The following is a 6,633-nucleotide window of genomic DNA, read 5'->3' on the forward strand; positions in this document are numbered from 1 at the left end:
AACTGAAAATATGGATGGAGGACAACAGAGCTGCTTCATGGAAGAAGAACCTCAGCTTAGCCTGTTAGCTTTAGCGCTGACGTTATGTTATCCACTGATTACGTTCTAAAAGTTCATTAAAATTCTACCTGTGGTTCATGAGATATTTCAATGACAAACAGGACTGACTCCTACAAAGTTTCAAGCAAATATTTAGTGCAGTAAGTAGTATTTGGTGTATGTGTTGTGAGTGACTTTCAGCTTTAACGCAATATCTGTGATGAACTGAATTAAAGCCATGAATGTGTTTTCTACTGTCACTTAGCTTTGGCAGCCATATTGAATTGAGTTGGCTCCAAAGGTTGATGTGCATCCAGTGATTAGAATTTCACACACAAAAAAAGTATCCTGTGGTTTACAAAACATTTTGGAAACAGACAAAGAAGACGGGGAAGGCCAGAGCATCACTCAGCAACAGTCCCTGAGAAGAAACAAGAATCATGTCTGCACTGAACTTTTGTTTTGAAATTTTTAACTTGMATAGATTTTTGCCTCATTTGCACATTAAACATAAACATACATTTTACATGTGCATATGTGCTTATAATGATGATTAAAGCTTTCCTTTGAAAATACAGTCATATCAAAGTTTTAATGAATTTAAGTAATTAGCACACTCAGAGTACATGACCCTCAGCTATTAACATATATCTATAAAATACACTGAGGTATAGACATTTCAGTGTAGGTTAAAGCCATGTTGAGTCTAAAAGTTAATTAGTTGTAGGTATACAGTATGTCCAATGATTCGCTTTTGGGAGCTTCAATAAAATTAATCCACTGGTTCATGAGATGTTTTGTTAACAAACAAACCAACAAACAAAACACACACACTGACATAGTTACATGATTTCTCGCTACATTATTATATTGTAATTTCATAGTATATATTATTATTCACTTTTGCTTTGGGCCATCTTTGCAGATTATTGTGTTCAGCTCCAAGAAAACAGACAACAAGACAGTCCATTGTGTTTATCCACTGCCTAGCTTCCTGTTTTGTGTCGTAAAGGACGAGTAGAGAAGGTGGCAGGTAGTGTTACAAAAACAAAACCAAGCTGCAAGTCAGAAACGATGAATACACAGGCCCAAAAGCAGATCTTAACTGTTTTAAAATAAAGCTGGGTTCACGGTGAGCCGTGCTTGAAAGATGAAATAGCTTCGCAGGAGTGTTTTGTAATCAATAATGCATGGCTGTCCTTCTTCAGAAAAGAGAAAGCCCCTCCAAACACACCGGAGGCATCAGACACTTTTCATTTCATGCTGAAGGTCAGAGGAGCAGCTTGGACATCCCCACAGCGCAGAACACGAGGAAACAAACACAGAAAGGTTTTACTTGTCTTTATTTGTTGTTCCTCCATACATACATGTGTAGTCGCTTCATTTGTGCACAATTCTGCTGTAGGTTTTGTAAAGAGACTGGTATTTCAGATATGACAAGAAAATATATTTTCTGCAAAGATGCGGTCTGAATACTGAGCTGAATGACCTTGCTGCAGTTTGATAAAGAAGTTGAAACTGAGTTAAAGTTTAAACAAAAAGAAAAGGACTATTTGAATGAAATCAAACTGTAAAAGGAGCAAAACAAGCTAAAAAAAAATAAAGCAAAACAAGAGCTGTGAGTTAAAATGAGCAAACCATTAGAAGCTAAAAGGAGCACTTTATTCACACTCCAGCATAAATACACTGTTTTTTAATCTGCTCCTTTCTTCAACAATCACCACAGCAAACCAACCTGCATTCAGTTTTACACCAGCGGCCCTTTCTGACACAACCTGAGCTTGAACTTGCAGCTTCAGGATTGAGACCACGGCACTGACCACTGAGCTACCACAGCTCCAGGTACAGCCTGAAATATTACACTTACTTAATGAATATGTTTACTGCATGAAAATCCAGTTTGGATATTGATGAATAAGTCGAACAGCAAACAAGGAGCTCACTGATTTGCATTTGGAGCAGGGTGGGGGTAGGAGGCATTTTTAATTACCTGGCATAGATTGAATAATTGCAACAAAATCCATTATTCATAATTTCTTATCACATAAAAAGGAGTCTCAGCACATGTGGCACTTAAACTCACAATAAGGTTCACTCCCCTTGTCCTTCTTTTAAAGAAAACCAAGTGTATATTTTATATATGAACACATTAATACTTTCCGTGTAAGAAAAGTGGTCTCTATAATTTCAGTGAGTGAGTTTTGTCATTCAGGTGAAATACTGCTGCAAGATGTGATTACGTTTTTGAATTATTAAAAAAATCTTTCTTATTTTTCTCTCTAAGTTTTTTATTGCTCGCTTTCACCTCATGAGTTCTCAATCCAGTTGGTGTGAGAGCATAGTACAAAGAAATTTTAGACAAAGTTCCTTACCTTTGACTATAAATACTGTAAATTCTAAAGGGAAAACACTGAAGCCACAATGTGGAAAATAGAGGAATATGTTGCAGACACCTGTTATTAATCAGAATAGACCACCTGCTGTTGTTGAGCTTAAAACAAGAAGATCTAAACTTACGTATTGCTGACAGTTTTACAATGTTCTTCATTTTTCAAATTAAATATGCAATCATCTACCCATTGTCTATACCCACTTCTTCTTTTCAAAGTCACTGGTGCCCATACCCAGCACTCACTAGGTCTGTGGTCCATCACAGGGACACATAGAGACAAACAACCACTCACACCTGGACAACAATTTAGAGTTACCATTTAATCTAACAGTCGTGTTTTTGGTCTGTGTGAGGAAGCCAGAGTGCCCAGAGAAAAACCATATGCATGGAGAGAACATGTAAACTCTATATCTAAAGGTCCCCAGGCCAAGATTTGATCCATCAACTTTCTTCCTGAGCCACCGTGCTGCCAGTCCCTAATTCTAAAAATGGTTTAATAATAACTCAATGCAATGATCTGAAAATCTCAGATTTCACCTCTTATTTAGGACATAGTAAACACRTTAAATGTTTAAACTTAGAAACACACGCAGGTATACATGTACAATGTTTTGAAAAAATAAGGTCATTTTGAATTTGACGGCAGCAACACGGTCCAAATAAGCCTCAATCATTAGACAGCTCAGTTCGGGAATGATGTGTTCTGTCCTCCTCTGAGCATTCAGCTGGTCCACGTTTTCCATTGTGAAGTGTCGCCTTTTTTTTTGCAGAATTTTTTAAACATCAAGGAACTGAGGGGACCAGTTGCTGGAGTGGTTGAAGAAGCATGTGTTGTGTGATTGTAGCATGATGGAGCACCGTCCTGACCATGGCCACTGGACTGGACTGTCCTTGGACACTCTGACAGAGTCTCCTTTTCTTCTCCTCATTCTCCTGATGTGTTTTTGTGTCTCTGTGACGATGAACCAGTTTTTGCTCAGACAGGATTTTTGTTACAGTCAAGCAGAGAAAGAGAACTCGTTAAATGCAGGAGGGAAGACGAAGGACTCAGACCTGTTCAGCATTGCCACTTGCTGTATGACTTCCAGACGGCTGTCAGCCTCAGCTGACCCAGCCACCCTTCAGCACACTGAGCTCTCAGGTAGGACACATTCTGTTCGGTCTGTTCAATATATTTTAAACTGATGCAAACTCGATTAACCCCTCCACCTGCTGTTATATAAATAACTTATCTTGCTGAATAAAAGAACATGTTCACATTCCAAACTATTCAACAATAGTTCAACTTTATCTAGATTCTTTGTGCAGAAAACAAATTCAGTCCAAATAATTGTTTGAAATATAAATGAAAATAAGATGGTGAGAAACTCACAAACTTTATTAGAAATGCACCATCAGGTCAAACTATTACGAAACTCTTTTCAGCTTTTCCTTCCTCAGCAGACGTTTTACACAGTTTCTTCTGCCTGTTTGAATCTGTCTGAGCTTCAAAGCTTACAGTAGAATGAAGCAGCTTCCTTCCTTTAACTCGGAGTCAGTGTCTCAAACATGGCCTGGAGTTCTAAGAGTCATTATTTTTCGTCGAGCTGCACCAGAAGTCACAGTGGGGGTGAGCTGCTGTCATTTAACAGGTTGCTGACAAGTGCATGTCTGCCAGGTTTCACTGCAGTACAGAGGAAGATGCAGTCTGCTGAGTCAGCAGTGCAATCTGTAGGTTTGTTTAAGAGGGAAACTCCTCCTTCATGGCTCGTCATCACTTCTAGCTGGATCAAAGAGCTGGTTAGATAGGAACAGAACCAGTCACTGCTGGTCTTATGGTGTGCAATTCTTTCCTCATGATTTTATTTGTTGTTTTTACTTAGTAATAGATGAAAGTTTAAATGGAACCAGGGACAACACTTAAAGGGGCTATATCATATAAAATCAACTTTTTTGAGTTTTATATCATGTTACAATATTATCCGCTAGTGCTGATGCTATGTTGCCTAATATGTATTAGCTCAGCGBGCACAACAAACAAGCTAAACTGAGGTCCTCCATCCATATTTTCAGTTGCAGGCTGAGTCATTTTTGTKTTCCCCTCTCTGTCATGTGGATGGAGGACCTCAGTGATGAGAGGAGAATGTGTAGCGCTGAGCTAAAGATAGCATCGGGGCTAATGCTAAAGCTAACAGGCTAAGCTGAGGTTCTTCTTCCATGAAGCAGCTCTGTTGTCCTCCATCTATATTTTCAGTTACAGGCTGAGTYATTTCTACCTTCTCCTCTCTGTCAACGCTCTCTGGTTTCATTTAAAAGAGCCAATCGTCAGATATTGTCCAAGATTAACCTTCAGGGTGGATATAGCTCGCTAGCAGCCTTGCACCGAGTACCTATCCACGTCATTATTTACCCAGAATGCTTTGTGTGTAAATAAAATGGCCCCGTCCATGTACTATATTTTTAAACTTTTAGTTTAAAATTTATAAAAACTGAACATCCTACAGTATTTTCACAGTCTTATTATTTTACAGTTAAAATGTATGTTTATTAAATAATGTCTAATGCTACAACTAATCATGGATCCCTTTAAGATGGCCCCMACAGCTAACTGCTTTTAGATCATTGGCATCAGCAGACCCAGCTTACTATAGCATATACCCCAAAATAATTATCACATTTCAGAAATTGATATCCATATTCAAAAGGAAACATACAGTATAATAATTCAATCTGTGAGTAACGATTTTAAAAACTAATATTAAATAAATTTTTACACCATTTAATTTCAGGGCTTTTGGGATGGAGAACTAACGTGGTCTTTCAGAAGAAAACCTAAAAGTGACAGACAGGATACTTAAGCGGTACTTACAGTGATACTTAAGGCCTCTGCAGGCTTCAGCCCAACTTCCAATATTAGCTCTCATTGTTGCAGTGTCATGATGAAAACTGAGTCATTCACAGTCTTCCACCTCTTATTGTCAAAACCTGCCAAGAAAACTTTTCATCCTCCTCCACATAAGATATTTTGTGTGATTGGTCAGAAGTCTGTGGCCAAGTATTTATCCTGAAACCATTCAAACTCTGCATTTTGCTTCAACCTTTGTTTAATGAAACAAACTAAAACTGCTTCTAGAATCATACTATTTTAACTGGAAGCAGACATTTATAATTAAATATGGATGGAGATAAAAACAGAAACAAATAGAAAAAAAACACATCACACAATATCACCACATTTCTACCATCTGACCAAATCACCTCTCTTCCTGTGTTCAAGACTGCTTTTAAAACATCTCTTTAGATTAGCATATCCATCTTAACTTCATTTGTATACAGTTCTCGGTAACTTATGAACTTATGAACCCCGGAAGTGAAAATCATTTAACCTCAGACAAGAAAATAGAGCAGCCTAAAAATGGTCAAAGAGCCTCGGTCTAGTCTACTGTAAACTGTAAAGTATTTATATTTTTGTCACGTAGTTGGAAACGCACGCAGAGCGCAGGCCTGCGAAGCGCACAAACAGCTGAGGAGAATAAAATGTGTGTGAATTGTCAAAGAAACATTTTAACACTCACTAAGAAAAAAAACTTTAAACTCAGCAGATTAAGTCAGAACAGCTCACCTGTGATGATTCCTCAGGTCAACAAGATGCAGACAACAGGTTTGTTGCTGCTTAAAGTTGTGCGTAATTTGTGGAACAATGTCAACTGTTCTGCAGGCTGATATCACCACAAGAAGAATTGAGGACAGCATGTTTGTTTGTTTGTTTGTTTGTTTGTTTTTGTATCACACTGAACAAATTACAATCAGGTATTTTGAGACGAGCCATGCAGCTGAATGAGAGATTTCATGATTCTAAAATATAAATCAAACCGCAGCGAAATCTTGTGGCGCCGGGACTCGTTTCTTCACATCAACTGTTTAATAAATAATTTTCTAAGTACTACCAAACTCATAAGTTCCTCTTTGTTTACAGTCATTTATTAAAGACGTGTAAAAGTGGATCTCTCTCAGCCTCATGTGCTGCTGAAGGCAGCAGCTTTACACACGCGCGTACACACCAACACCCACACACACCTTTGCGTGTGGCAAACTAATTTTTACACCCCACTACTTATTTAGACAGTTTTCTCACTCATTCTCCATTTAATGTATAATTTTCCTGCATCTAAAAATCATTTCTGATGCCACAGTCTGAGGACAATCTGAGGAGAATCTCACAC

The sequence above is a fragment of the Austrofundulus limnaeus genome, unplaced genomic scaffold (assembly GCF_001266775.1).
Source record: "Austrofundulus limnaeus strain Quisiro unplaced genomic scaffold, Austrofundulus_limnaeus-1.0 Scaffold54, whole genome shotgun sequence".
Lineage (NCBI taxonomy): Eukaryota > Metazoa > Chordata > Actinopteri > Cyprinodontiformes > Rivulidae > Austrofundulus > Austrofundulus limnaeus.